The sequence below is a fragment of the Passer montanus genome, unplaced genomic scaffold, assembly GCF_014805655.1.
Source record: "Passer montanus isolate IOZ18808 unplaced genomic scaffold, ASM1480565v1 scaffold49, whole genome shotgun sequence".
Taxonomy (NCBI): domain Eukaryota; kingdom Metazoa; phylum Chordata; class Aves; order Passeriformes; family Passeridae; genus Passer; species Passer montanus.
Genome location: NW_024369818.1, coordinates 2,672,422 through 2,688,875, shown reverse-complemented (window position 1 = coordinate 2,688,875; position 16,454 = coordinate 2,672,422).

Below are 16,454 nucleotides of genomic sequence, written 5' to 3'. Positions count from 1 at the left end.
AGCAGGGGCATTCAGCACCAAGCAAGGTTTACAATTCACATGCAGAGAGGGTTCACTCTGCTGCAAAGGGGACAGTGATGGAAAACAAAAAGGAACACAACATTTTAATGAGTTATATCCTACAGAGATGTGCAGCAGAAAGAGCTGTTCCAAAAAACAACTGTATTATTCTTCTAACTTGATTATTTAGTTACCAAATTCTTACCAAAGGGAAAGAACATTTTGTGATACATTTGTGAAGCTCAATTTATATAACTAGTTTCTTTGTTTGAAATAAATAAATTAGAAGTCAGGAGAGCATAATGCAAGAATAACAATTAGTACATCAATTCTGTAGGAGAAAAAAAATGCAAAAGTACTTATAGGGAGAATATTATTTATTTAGGAACCATGCTGGATGTGTCCTGCTTGAAATGCTATACCTTGGATTTAATATGAGTTTGATGATCATTGACATCTAGACAAGATTGTGGTTCATATTCACAGCTTCTGCAAGTAATAAACTCATGGACAATGATGGGTCCATCTAAAAACATATTGATTACATGTTCAATGTACAGTTTGATGCATACACAGAACATAGAGAGGGATTAAATGGAACCCTCACACTGCAGTTACCAGAGCTCTCCCACCATTACATACACTTCATTTTCCACCATCACCCTCAACAGCCATTGACCATGATGTTAAATAATCTCACCTGTTCAGCATACAGAAATAATCATTACTAGCACCATCAAAAAGCCTCAGCCAAAACCATACATTTGTAAAATTCACCAGTGGCATGAAAACCCTCAACTTTAAGCCTTGTTTTCTAGGCAAATAAACCTTTTTTTAAGCTTCTCTTCCTTCAGACTGAGATTCCAGTAGCCAAAATCTTCAGCTTTACCATTGATATTGACCAAAAACCACAGATCAGACCAAAAAGACCTCCCAGACAAAGAAAGGCACACATCTTGGGCAGCAGCCAAAATCATAATTTGTAAAATTCACCTGTAGCATGAAACCTCCCAACTTTAAGCCTTGCTTTCTTTAGTAAACCATTTTTAGCATCTCTTCCTTCAGACTGAGATTCCAGTAGCCAAAATCTTCAGCTTCACAATTAATACTGACCAAAAAACACAGATCAGACCAAAAAGACCTCCTGGACAAAGAAAGGCACACATCTTGGGCAGCAGCCAAGAACCACACACTTGTAAAACTCACCAGTAGCATGAAACCTCCCAACTTTAAGCCTTGCTTTCTTTAGTAAACCATTTTTAGCAATCTCTTCCTTCAGACTGAGGTTTCAGTAGCCAAAGTCTTCAGCTTTACCATCAACATTGACCAAAAAACCACAGACCAGACCAGACCAAAAAGACCTCCTGGACAAAGAAAGGCAGCAGTGGGCAGCAAGGCTGGAGCTCTGCACACCCCTTACCTTGCCCTGGAGCCTCTGGGGACACCTCTTGGACTTGGAATTCCTCCTCCCAACAGCAACCAGGCACGGAGCAGCTTCCAGCAGCTCTCACAGCCCTCAGCCACGTGCCCACACCATGGAACAGCAGCAAGGGGCGGCTGGAGGGCTCTTGTGTCCCCTCCCAGCAGCTCCCACAGGTGGTCCCGGGGCAGGTGGCCCTGGCAGCTGCGGGTCATTGTTCCTATAGATCCCATAGGTGTGCACAAGTTCTCATCACCACTCCTGAGCTCAGCTGCAGCTATGCACCCACAGCATCCCAACCATCGTGTGTTTGATTTAGCCTGCAAGTTTATCACCTTTATTTTTGGGCCTAAAAGTACAGGTTTTCCTCTTTTTTGACCTGGCTGTATTGAAATATATGGTATTTGTCTGAATTCACCGCATCTGTCTGGATCAGTGACCTGGCCTCTTCATTAGCTGTCTTGGTGTAATCCACAGTAACTATCCTGGATGGTTTCATGTTTTCTTCAAGCTCATTGATAATGTGTCAAGCAGTGAAGGACAAAGAACCAATTACATTAGGATCCTATCAGAAAGTTTTCAGTTGGATGACAATTTCCCTCTGACTTCCCAGTTATTAATCCCTTAAATGTATTGTTTTAATTCCTTCATACATCACTGCCTAGAATATCATGATTCCTCATTAGAATATTTTTCTCTGAATTTCAGCATATTGTGTTATTTCTTGTTATGTAAAAATTAAAAAGAAATCAAAAGAAAATGGTTTAAATTGATGACAAAAATATCCATGCCAAATATTGTAACTTTCAGTTTTTGACTGCTAATTTTTTCCTACCTTGTGTACAAATGTTGAGCGTAGCATCTGCAAGCGCCCCACAGGCTGTTTTCTCAACCACTTCCCCACAGAAACCACTTTGCAGATTTTCATTGACATGAGTAGATTTTTCTTCAGACCCAGAAAGCCTGAAGGACCAGACCTGTCATCTGCTCAGAAACACCACTTGGTTTTTCATTTACAGGGACAAAGTGTGACATGAAATTACTGGGAGACAAATCCATACCTCTGTGGAGGCCCTTCAGTTGCTCACTGCAGGCTCAAAGGATGGAGCAAAGGTTGGGCAGCTCCTGTCTTTTCCACATTTTTTGGGCACAGAGCAGAGATGTGAGGATTTAGTTTTCTACACAAATGTGTCAGCCAACAGAGAAGGGAATGAATACAGATTTAATATGCTTCAGGTCTAAGCTCAGCACAGGCCCTTCTCTTCATAACACAACTGATCTTAAATTCTCATCTCTAAGAGAGAGAGAGAAAAAAAAAGAAAATACAGAGTCATGGTACCCATAACAATCTTTAAATTGATTTCAGTGTCTTACTCACAGCATCATGTTTTAATTTGTTTCTGCACTTACTTGGAAATTAAGTGTTAACCAAATTACTTGTAAAGAAACAGTGAATTTTGACAGAACATTCCCTTCAAAATCCATTGTAATTCAGTTTGTTCTTCATGAAGACCATAAATTAGTATTTACTTCATTTTTGGGTGGGAGCAAGGAGCAATGTTTTCAATAATCAACGTGCTTTCCTTCGCATTTTGAAGTGCAGAAATTCACATAGTAACAACAGCAGGAGCTTTATTCAGAGTGGTGGTGGTGAACCAAGTTCCATTTGTTTCTTACAGTTACCAGCAATGCAGATTGCAGGTGTTTGCACTGACATTTGCTTGATATGAAAATATACTTCCAAGCAAATATGCACTATCAGGCATCTTTAGCAGTCACTCTCACCATTTTCTTTCACATTTAAACACATGGGTGCAGGGGGAAAAAGCATAATTGAGCCATATTAGCAATCATTTTAAAAATGGCTTTGGATGATGAGGATGTTCTTTGGCATTTTCTAGAAGAGCTCGTTCAGCAGCAGAAGCGAGCAGGGCTGTTCACAGCTGGCTCCTCGCTCTGCTCCTGCTTCCTTCTCCTTGCACACCTTCAGCTCAGCCCCACAGCAGTGATCTTCACACCAGCCCAGCCAGCCAGAATTCTCTTTGTTTTCCTGTCGCTCTGCCACGGGCGCAGATGAGATGCAGGTCTCAAGTGACACCAAACAGCGAAGTGTTCCTGTCCCAATTCCGTGCACAGCACTTTGCCTCAGACGTACTGGCACGCAGAAAGCCAAAGAGGAAGTTAGCAGTTTATGACAACATTTTACTGTTATTTCAAAGCAGTAACGAGTTGTAAGTTTCACTCAGTTTTTCATTACATATCATCATTAAAATGCTGCAGTATTTAGTGTAGTGATGTGGTTTTTTAAGTATTAGCCCATGCAGCCTTACAGTGTGAGCAAAGCTGATCACACAACTACCGTGTGAGCAGCATTTTAAGTACAATTCTTTGCAAAATGTGTCCCTTGGCAGAGTAACCCTAGATTTTTCTTTACTGGAGAATACTATGATCAAATTATTATTTTTTGCTCCTTGCTGTACTTATTGTACCTTGCCATCTGTCTTGTCTTTCACATCTGTCTTGTATCCTAGTTCCTACTCCATTCATTTGCTCTCTGTCCTACTGGTCCCATTTGCCCTCACTCTACATTTTCATTCTATTCATGCTGCTTGCATGCTTTTGTTTAAGTTCCAGCACTACCTCCTCCTCTTACAAAGAGGATCTCAAGTGTGTTTATATCATTCTTGAGCACATCCCTCTCCTTTTCTCTGAAATTTGGCTTGTTTATTTAGAAAAGACTGTCTTTGCTGTCCTGTCATTTACATTATTTTTCATAACTATGTTTAACATAGAGCACGTTTTAAGGAATCAAATAGAAATCTAGCTTTTGATGCAATGGCAGGTTTTGTTTTTAATTTGTACCTACAGACACACATCTGTAAACCTCTCCTTCCCAAAACCAACTGGCAGAAGCAAACAGCTCTCCTTAGTGCCATTGTTTTTAAGATCCTTTTCCATAATGGAGTTGTAGCAGAATTTTTTCACAGAGAGTGAGAGAGACAGCAGCGTGTTTGCTATAAAGAGACCTTTATTAGATTGGGGGGAAGAGAAACTTTGGCTGGTACAGGATTTGGAGATCTCAGTGCTCCTTTCGCAAGAATAGAAGATGATAACTGATGAAGGGACCTTTGAGGGACTCCAGAACTGTGTACACCTCTTATTTTACGTTAGTCTAATAAAAGTGTAGCTGCCGAGTTCAGTTGACAAGAACTACATTTTCCAATAAACCATTTTCTAACCTCTTTTGATGTCAATTCCCATGTGTCAATGACAGGCTTCTGAAAAAGCAAAAGTAAAGAACTCTCCTGGGCAGTTTTTCAGTGGCAAGTACCAGACACAATAGATCCCAAATGCTGCTGGGCACATTTGACTACCTGTAACTATGTAGTATCCTCATAGTAACAAACCTCCCAGTACTGTGAGTGTTTGATGTACAAGCTGGAGCAGGGGGACCTGAGTCTGTGTTGCTCTTGTTCTGCCATGTGTGGCCCAAGCAGGTCACTCTGTGCTTGCTGCCTGTCCTGCTGCCCACCTGCTTTTCTTGCAAGTTCTTCAGAGTGAGAAATGTGAGGCACTGGTATTATTTGAGAGCTGCATCCTCTTCCACAGCATTAATGATTAATTCAGTACTTTGTGTACAAAATATATTTCTTAGCAAATTGTACAAACTATAAGTTCAAGTTGCACAGGCACCACTTCTTAATGCCCATCTTCCTGGGCTCTTCATTCCAAAGCGATGCCAAGGGGTGGCAATTACAGTGTATTTGGGACATTTGTCACCACTGCTAACATTTCACCCTTGGGTATCACCAATCATCACAGAGCTCTGGCATGAGGGATTTACCTGGTGCTTTTTTGAATCTGACACTGTTTTTTCTCCTAAATTTGGAATTAGAAGTGAAATTTCTTTCATTTGTAATAGCATTTGCTTGGTTTGTATGCTTTTATCATGTCTCATACACGGGGGTATCACCCAAGTTTATACAGAGAGACTTTTTATAAGGGAATGGAGTGCCAGGACAAGAGCGAATGGCTTCAAACTGACAGACAGAAGATTTAGATTGGATATTAGGAAATCAATTATTCACAGTGAGGTGATGAGGCCCTGGCACAGAGTGCCCAGAGTAGCTGTGGCTGCCCCATTCCTGGAAGTTCCAAGGTCAGGTTGGATGGAGCTCTGAGCACCCTGGGACAATGGAAGGTGTCCCTGCCCATGGCACAAGGCTGGAATCAGATGATGTTTAAGGTTCCTTCACCCAAACCATTCTGTGATTCTGTGATTCCCTAAGGATCTTATAGGGAGCTCTTGATCAGGTTATTTTAACATTCTTCATCCACCTGTATATAAAATATCACATTAGGCCTCATCCAAGAGCATTGCAAGCCTTAGCATATCACAAACTTTAAATAAAAATGATCTGTAATTGTCATTATTGCTAATTACTTGGTCTTGTAATGTCACTCATGCATTTCATTCATGGCACGTCCATTTAGCTGACTGAAATTCAAGGCTGTTAAATGGAATGACTTTCCAAAGAAAAGCCTGTAAATAAAAGTACATAGTGTTTTATATTTAGAGCAATATAAACCTGCTGTCATCTCATCATTCAGCACAGTATAAATATGCTTTTCACGTAAGGTTTAATGTTTGCCATTGTGCTGCCTCCCCTGCTGACCAAGGAGTACTTTTACATGCATTACGTGCCACATTCATTGCAAGCTAATGCATTATACAAAAATAATTTTTTTAAAAAAATTAAATATTTACATTCCTTTGAAGGTTTAATACCAGATATCCCTAATGGCTGCATTTTCTCATTCCTGCATTTTGTAGTAATTGCTTCCCTAACCATGTACTCTTTGGTGATTTTCCAATTAATTGCCAACCCGTCTGACCACCTTTACTCTGTGTTTTATTTCTGGCATATAAAAGAAATTTAGCAGCTGTTAAGAACATCATGGTAATGTTTTTGACTGCTTATGAATCTGAAAATGCTAGGCAGACATTAATTAAGTCACATAATGGTATTTAACAGACACCACTATGATTGATGGGATTACTTTGTGCGCTGTATATGTGTAGGCAATTCAAAGCACAGTTTCATAGGGATTCCCAAGCCTGGGTTTCACTGCTAAAGTCCACTTAGGGATTAATAGGGAATTTAACTCATAACATCAACAATATGACACAGTACCCAAACCCTGTGGCAGAAAGTAAATGGCAGCCTAACAAATGTTAAATGGTACAAAAAGCTACAAACATTAAATGGTACAAAAAGCTATGCTTTCCACTGTGTCTTCATATGCTTTGCATGTACAGACTTTATTGTATAGAGGAATTAAAGCTATTTTGCTCTTCAAAAAGCAGGAATTAAGGAAGGGTGTCACGCTGCAATACCTTCCTGAAGAAAAAAAAACAAAAAGGGAAAATAAAAAAAAAACATTGAAAGGAAGAGAAAATGTTACCAAAAAACCCCCAAAAAAACCCAAAACAAAAAATCCCCAAACCCTCAGCTGTACTGGCTCTGTTGGGTAGGGTTTCATTGGAGGCCCTAATCGCAGGAACAAGATTTGTTCTAAATTGTTTGCATTCGCTTCTGAATATCTGGAAATGTGCTTGTTAAGTGTTCAGGTGGAGGAAAAAGCCTTCTCAGGTGCAGAAAGAAGTAATGCTGTGCAGTCAGTGGAAAGAAACATTCAAACAATTATACACCCTACTGCTCCAAGTCATATTAAAACAATCTATAAGCTAATTCAATGCTAACACAATGTCTCATAAATGGTAAACGGGCCGGATGAACATCCCGGCTGAGCAGGCTGCATGAACAACCTTCCAAGGCAAGAAATGCAGTATCATTGCAGTGTTCAACAAGGTTTTAACTGCCACTTCCACTTTATACCTGCTGCATTTAATCAGGGTTGCCAGCACAGATTTGTTTACAGTGTGTGAAAGCAAGCCAATAACTAGCAAGCAAGATTCTGAAGTTTGGTGATCTTTTCTTATTTCATTCCCATTTTTTCTCACACAAGCTGGGCAGTAGAAGATAATCAAAGAGATTAAAATGGAGGTTGAAGACTGTTCAAGGATCAGTCTAATCCCGGCTCCCCACTCCCCAGCTCTACAAGCTCCTCCCACAATTCATGTCTGATCCTTCAAGGTGAATAAGGGTCAATAAGGGTCAATGAATTCCTGACTTTTTTTTTCTTGTTTTTCACTTCTTTCCGGTGAGGCAAAATTGTTGGATCTAATAATCAGAAGCACATTATCCACTTTTGGAATAAACACGGGAATTTTACTGCAATTTTAAGAACTGATGGGAAACTTAAATTTGAAGATGATGCTTAATGCCACCTTGCAGGCTTAGTAATGAGCACTCAGAGATCTGATTGAAAATTCAGCTGGCTGAATTTTCTGATTGAAAATTCAGCCTAGTCCCTGAGAGAACTTTAAATTAATAAAACTTCCAAATACTTTTTTCTTCTTAATTTTTCATGATGTTCCTATTTGATGAAAAAGTAAAGCAAAGCAAACTGTGGAGATAAAGGTAAACATAAGAATCCTGAATGCTGTAAATCCAAGGAACATCACTAAGAGTTCTCCAGTTCTCAGATGAGATGACAGATTCATACCCTGGAGTATCAGTAGGATCAGCTGCAGGATTCATCAGCTGCGATATACGAAAATAAGTACTTGCAATAATGCTCCTGGTGATTCTTACATTATATTCATAGCCTTATTGTTTTTAAGAATAAAGGTTACTTTAGATCTGACAACCTACAGATATGATAAATATTTTAAAAAATAAAAATAAACAAAAGTAAAGGTGGAAGAATATTTGAGAATTAGAAGAAACTTTCAACTTTCTCACATTTTATTTTTCTGCAAGCCAAAGTACATTCATTTAGCTCATTTCCCAACCCCCTACCCCCAAAAATAATTATTTTAGGTCTGGAATATGTCTTGAAAAGCCAAGACAAGAAAAGACTGCCCAAAAAGACAAGGTGGCACATACCATCTGTCATGCATCCCCAAATGTTAATTACTTATGAGTAAGATTTGAGATCAAAATGGAAATGAAAATGATCTTCAAAGTGTAACTGAAGAGCCATGGCTGTAATTCAGCTCTCTGTACGTCTTGATCCTCTTTTTCTCACACATCAATGGAAGCATGATACTTGGACTTTTCATAGAATCCATATTGCAGCACACGTTACTAATCTGGTACAAATTTCTGCAGCACTAAAGGGCAATATCTATTTGGAATGGCTGTTACAGGAAGTTTTATATTTATAGAAAATTCAGATTGTAATTAGAGATCTTTAAATAGGCTTTTCCCCCCCACTTTTGGTACTATGCAAAAAGAAATAACAGTGAATTTCTTCATATTCCATTGATATTATTAAACCTACAGAATGGCGGGGGTAGAGGGAAGGAAGACAAAACTATTGATCTAATTTTGAACCTCTAGATGTGAAATGTTGGATACAAAGCAGCTCAGTAATTTTGATTCCAAGCTACATCCAAAACCGAACAAAGTCTATTCTTTTACCCTTAAGATATAAAATAATTTTTTTGTAATAACTTCTGTTCACTGAAGATTTTGCCCTGAGAGGAACAAAAGCATCACAAAAATACCTAATCTTCAGGGGTTTCTATACCTTACAAGGGAAAATTCCTGCACAGAGAATAATCACTTGAAAAGAACTTATTTACTTAGCCCTCAGGTAGAAAAGAGTTTATGCACACACAGAAAATCCAGATAGTGTCTTAAATAGAGTCTTGGATACCTCACACACAACCTCTATTCACCGCTTTAGAACTGAGTAACAGCTTCAAAATCGCTGTTTGCCAGCACCTCTGGGGGAGGAGCTGGAGCTAAGCACAGCTATATAACGCTTCCCAAAAAGACTAATAACCTTTTGCAATGTAAGAATGGAAATCCTAATTTTCGGCTTTTCTTCAAAGAACAGTTTCTATGTGTCCTTTGCTCAGAGAAGGCGAAGTGGCTGTTCAAAGCCCCTTGTTCTGCTGAGGAATGTTTTTGTTGTTGTTACTGCCCCGCAGTGGCTCACTGGAATATGTATGCAGGGTGGTTGTTTTTTTCTGCCTGAGCAGGCATTTGGACACAGGGAGGGTTGCCAGGGAATCTTTTATTTTCACTCAGCCTGCCTTGCAAGTGATCTACAGTTATAGGCAAATATAGCTATATTTGAGCACGTTTTCTTTCCCATCCTTATTACAGAGCTAATGTATTCCTCGCCTCAATGTATAGATTATATTTTCTACTTACTGATGGTTCTTTAGATTGGATGAAATGGAAAGATTTCGTAGATAAATGGGGGACTGATTCAGAGAACAGGCGTTTCATTGAGTGCTCCTGGTGACAGTGAATCCTGCAGTATGCCATGAATGGTAAAAACCTCAATGAGTGTAAATACACATCTGTGTGTGTAAATACTCTTTTCTCACACCCTGATCCTCTGTACACAATTTCATTTAACATGACTTATTCTGATAGCAAAACCAAAACTACCTTACAATGTCAATAAAAGTTGTTGTGTATATTTAAGGCGTGAATTTAGCAATCAGGAGCTCCTTTTAGGTTAGTGGTCTGAGTGCTTCAGTACTGTTACGATTTGGCACAGTGAACACATTGCACAGTGACCCAGATTCTCCCTGTGCTCTGTGGCTTTGGACTGCTCTGCCAGCGTCATCCATCTCCCAGAGCAAAGGGGAGCTCCAGTCACACATTCTCAGCCCAGTGCAACTCTTTGCTGGGACTGTAATCAGAAAAAGGAAGGGTTACACACTGGAGAATTCCAGTGCCAGCTCAGCCTCCTGGTCCCCTCAGCCATGGACATGGTACCTCAATTCTGACACTGGCCTTTGTGCACAGCAGCAGCAGCAGCAGCACTGTGATAGCATAAGAATAAAAATATTTTCTTCAACTATTTTTTCTAACAGTTCCTGCCTGTTTGAGTTTAGATGCACTTAGTTCTGTAGTCAAATACATTTTTAAATTACTATCAGATTAAAAGAGCAAAAAGCATTCTGGAATTCATGATTGCTTTCAGTCAGTGAAGCAAGGAGAATGCTACAAAATACGAAGTCACCCTTCAGTCTGACCTTGATTTGCAATCTACAATTTAGTGAATCTCACATCACATCAGATGTTCACTGGGTTAAAAAGATCAGTGAGCTTACCTGCCAGTACATATGTAGCTTATCTCTTTGTTTGGAGTTCAGCTTGTCAGCACACTAGTGATCTGTGCTCCATCTGCACATGGAAGCAGAAATATTCTGGTCTCATAATACATGGGCTAGCGCTGCCCTGTAGTTCTTGTTTCAGCTGAGGAATGTTTATGGGGCTGAGCATACTGGTGCTGTCATCCTAATTTTTCTACGTTGTTATTGTACCAGCACAAAGTTCTTGCAGTGTGTGGTTGAAAATGCTGGCTGCTCAGCAAATGAGCTAGTGCATGCAGCATTGTAATAACACAGAAATCTGCATGTTGAATTTCAATTATGCTTTAAAGCTTTCGAAACAGAATGCTTACACTTTCTTTTCAACATGCAGTGAAATGTTAGTTGTTTGTTTGTTTTTTTTTTTCCTTTCTCCACAAGCATCAGCACGGCAGGGCACTAGAGAGTTTCCTTCTATGTAAGTGATTGTTTACTTCAGCTCCTGTGCCCTGTGGAAAGCCTGCCTAGTGAGTGACCATGTTAGAAAAGAGGCTCACTCTGTTCTCAAATCAGTTAATGTGTTATATCCCTCTCAGGAAAGAGAGGAAATTAATTCTGTGAAATGCTTTCTACATTCTCTTGTTTAAATAGCCAGTGTAGTAAGCATTTTGGGGTTGGTGCAAAGTAGAAGGATGTCCAGTGATGAGATTTATTTGCAGGAATTTGTTGTTGGTGCCTGCAGTCAGCACATGTAAGGGACTGGCTGCTTAGGAAATAAAAATCATTATTTCTTGAAACTGAGGTTTGCAACTCACTAGGAATCATCTTTTTTATTCCGGGAAGTGTTTGGATTCACCACCCTCTGGCAGGCTTCATGGTCACTCTCATAGTGCCAAAAGAACATCTTTAGTGACTTTAATAGAACATAAAGTGGAAATAGTGCAAGGCTGGATCCAGCCATGATGGCAGAGAGGAACTGGCAAGGTTTTCTACTGTAGCAGAGCATTCTTGTTGTCACAAAACATGGTGACTGTGAATTTAAACCTGCAATGTTGCAAAGGAGTTCTCACAGCCTAAAATAAAACCTAAAAGCAATAGAATCATGTTCAAGTGGCTGAACACAATCATATCAGCCCAGTTTGAAAGGCAGAGCTAATCTGCCCAGCTGCATTTTTTTTTTTTTTAATGAAGCCACACTGTGTGGGGGAACTCTGCACTCTGCACTCTGAACTCTCCACTGGTCTGTGGAGACAAGTCCATGATCTGCCAGGTCAAGCTAAGTTAGGTTTAGGTAATGGTGTTTCCCTCACCATGAGCAAAGTTACAGGCTGGAACTGGAAAGTGTTTTTAAAGTCAGACATAATTGAAAAGAACAATTCCAGGTTTGAAAAAGGTGTAAAATAAAAAACATAAGATGCTTATTTCTCTTCTGTAAGAGTCTAAAACTTTATGGTTCTTCAAGGTAATGGACAAAGAAACAATGAGAACCCAAGTTCTCATTAACAATAATCAAAGAGAAGAATGAAGTTGTAAACTCTGAATAACAACTTCATAAACCTAATTTATAGAGGAGTGCAATTTAAAGCCACTACTGGTTTACAGACCAACATAGCCTCCAAATGAAGCTCCAGCATATAAAAATCTTGTTGCACATAGTTTTAAGAAAATAGAAAGAAATGCCATGTACCCATGGTAGCTGTGTATTGGTCATGGTACCCACAGCTGGTCTCCATGGTGACAGTGAAACAAGAGGTGGAGGGAAAAGTGAAGATTTTAACTTTCTTCCTGTGCAACATAAATTAAAAATGTGAGCACTACACTCTGAGAAAGGTTCTAAGTACATTTCAGGGCCCCTAGTGACAGAACGAACCACTCTAGCTCTGTTTTTCAGTTTAGCACAATGTCACTGAAGTCCCTTGAGGTGAACAGCTTCATAACCCCCAGAAACCTCCAACACTAATTCTCGATTTACGCATGCATGCACTCTGCTTTTAGAAAGCAAGAAAACCAAGAGTAAAAATTTGGGTTTTTCATAACTAATGAATCCAACAGTAGTCTTGAAACACCACAACAGAATAAGGTCTGTATTTTTTATGTTTTAATATTTAATCCGTTAACAACAATATGATGATGATAAGGGAAAAGGAACTGCTTCCCACTGTCTCAAGACAGTACCTCCAAAATGAACACTGAATTGTGATAAAGCCTCTTCTTACAGCCAAGAAGACAATCACAATGCAGAGATCATAACCACAATGATTTGAATTATTATCCCATATTTTCAAGTAGAGCTTGGCTTCCCAATCAACATGGGTGTTAAAACAAATGACAGAAGGAGCTGTTTTAGTAGCAGCCAGATTTTAAGATGAAGTGACAATGGAGAAGACTCCAAAGTAAAAATATCAGTCTACCCAGTAGCAAGAGGGGAAGAAGAGGACCTGGTCCCCTGTGAATACCCTGTGACAACAGAGTTGCTTACAGAAAAGGGCAACAAGACATCACTGCTCCTTTCTTGTGTAAACTCCTCACTTCTCAAAATGTGCATTTCCAGAGATTTCTTTGCTGTAAATGCCAAAAGAAGGGAAAATAAGCCTCAAATAGGAACAGATATTACAGATTCAGCATTGTGTTTTGTGATTCTTCACTCACATGATGATTTTTTGTTGATCTCATTCAAGTATAACTTCCAGACTGTGCAACACTCCAGTGTGAAACTTTACCCTTTACCTTTTTTTTACTGTCAGGGATAAAACTGACTCTAGTAGTACTTTTTTGTGTCCTTGCTATTGTAGCAACATGAAGCTGCTTGAAATTTGCTAAGGCAAACGTAGCTCTGTAGAGCAAGAGGAAGTAGCTAGAGCTGGTGATTCTGAAGTTTTCTTCTGAGGCACAGCTCTGGTTCTGCACGTGTGAGTAATATGGACAAGCATCTTCCAATCCAATATTTAAAGCTATTAAGGCTAAAATAACTGTCTGTGTGGACACAATATTTGTATGGCTAGTTGTTAGATGTCCCACCAGCAAGCGATATGTTAAAAAGATTGGGAGTGCCTGAACCAGACTAATTCAGGGTCATTTGTTTTTGTCATGCATATATGTACATGTCAGTGGTTAGTGATTCATTTTTGAGGAAATGACTGGTAAATATCACTCCAAATGACTGGAGGAAATAGTAGATAGAGAGGAAGACAGCAATTTCTCATGTATTACAGGATTTTAATATTAGGGAGATTTTGAGTGCTAGAACACGGAACATCACAAATAGGTGATACTTGGTTTTGTCTTATTAATGGGCAAATACTGAAAACATTCTAGAAATCTATCAAATTACTCCAGAGGAAACTTAAAACTAGCCTGAAAAAACAGTCAGCTTTGCTTTCATTTCCTATTAGTCATTGTGAGGACTGTCTTCCGAGATACTGAAGGTATTATCATGGTTGACTACATTACACTTAAAACCCTCAGGGCAGCACTACACTTACCTGTGCATAACCTGCAATCAAGTATGAAAAATAAATATTAAGGCACATTTTGGAATCCCTGAGGCCTTGTTTGAGTGGCTTATGCTGTCGACTTTGGTTTATATCATGTTTTAAGTTTGGCAGACACATCAACAGCAACGGATACTTTATTTTCAGTTCAGACAAACCATTTTGTTTAACTAGGGTTGGAAAAAGCCCTGAACTGCATGGCAGTACAGATTGCAAGTTGAGCTTTTTTTCCTTCATAGAGCAATGTGAAACATTTTTATTTCAGGTCTAGCATAGAACACACACTCTGCTCTTCATTTGCAATGTGGTACAAGCAAATGATTAGAAGCAGAAGTGTAGAAAGACCACAGTAAATTGCTTTTGCCTTTTTATATAGTGACCCATGGCTGTGGTCAGGAGAAAACAATATTCTCTAAAGAGATCTACAGTCTATTTCTCTGTTTTACATACTGAAACAGTGCAGAGCACTGTGGGAATTGTAAAACAAGGCAATGTGCAGTTAAAATAAAGCTAGACAGTGCCATAATGTATATGCTCAGGTGGTAATCATCAATCTGGCATTTACTGCTGCCATGCCCGCGTGGTTTTTCATTAGGACACAACTGCCCACGGTGTAGCTGGAAACCTGGATAGCTCTGGCTTGTATCAAAGGATAACTCCTGAGAACCTGAGGGAGGTTTTATCGAGATCAGCTTCTGGCCTTACTCTCCTCTTACGCCCAGTAAGTCTGACACATAACAGACATTCCTATTATCAGTGTAGGATAAGATTTAGGCTTGATCTCATTTAAATTTTATCAGCATGGCTGTTGATCAGCTGTTGTTATTCACACATCTCTCCCAGTCCTAGAGTTATCTCTTTAACTGCTGTTGTACTGATGCCAGGGAATGCCAGTAGAAACATTTTATACCTGTGTAATTGGATCTACACTAAAGTGATTGAAATCATGATAAAGCCAAAAGCTGGTCTTGTCTGTGCGGGGAATTTTATGACAGAAATCTGTCTCTATAGGCAGGGGTTCAGGCTACAAGTGACTACAAGAGCAATGCATGGAGGCACAGCATCAGCTAACCCATGGCAGCTCCTGCCCGTGTGCCCAGCCCCTGGGGACACAGGACAGGGCACTTTAAGGTGATGGAGTCACCAGGCCCTTGCCACGGGCAGAGGGCACTGCCTTGGCCACCTGCTCGGGTCAGGTGATGGATTAACTTGTTAAGCTTCAATAACTTGTGAGTGACTCTGAGTCCCCTCTTTATGTTCCCAGCAATTCTGGTCACTGTGTGGAAATGTTGTGAAGGAACAGCAGCTTTTTTCTACTTGGCCTTATCCAGCCTTTTCATTTATTCGAGGCACACAAAGAAAACTTATCAAAACCATGGCAGTGACTTTTGTTCAGTAGCTCCCTTCTCTACAAAAATTAATGTAAAGAACACAAACATAAAAATCTATTCCTGACAAAGAATCCAAACTATGTGTTCAAGATAGCAAAGGTTCAGTAACTGAAACAGTGATGCTCAGAACAAATACAGTAATAAAGATCTCAGCTACCCTGAGGAGACAGGCACCCTAACTTCTAACCCTAACCCTGAGTTCTTTATTTGATGCTCTTGATAATTATAATGATGATAACAATGGAGATGAGGACAAATATGTCTGGATTATTTTAAAATTTTATTCATGCAGATTAATTTTGGAACTCAAGCAGAGGTAATTTTTTAGGGTTGTGCCCAAGATTCTTCTTGGTCTGGACACAGAACCTGGCTTCTGCCTTATCAGATAATAAAATTACTCTTCCTCTCAAATTATCTCCAAATATATGATATATATATATTGGATGTATACTATTTGATACTGTTGGATCAAATTATGCTCCTTCAATAATATAAAACTAGTGTAATGCATAAACATAAATAAAATCATAAATATTCTGGTGTACTTAGATTAATCAAACTTCACAGTATAACACAAAGGGTTATTTTGGTGCATGAGTTTACGTGCTATAGAAAAATGAACATATCTTTAAAAATGTTAATGACCTAATTTGTGATCATACCCTGAAAGGTGTGATCTTGAAAAGTCACTTTAAAATGTTTCCAGAGAACACAAGTAAGAATATTAGCAAAAAAACCTAGAAGCATGTAATGCAAAATATTTGCAGAAGTATAATCTCTATGATTGTATGCTTTAAAAGCATAAAGATTTATTGGACTTGGACCATGTGTGGGATTAATACATTTTTGCCAGTCCCTTGATTTCTAGTTTCTTTGCCAAACAATTTTGAACAATGGTGATGATTTATCCTGGCCCTCTGTAGTTCTGTTTTCATTTTTTAGTTCAGTTTCAGAGGACGTTCATGAAG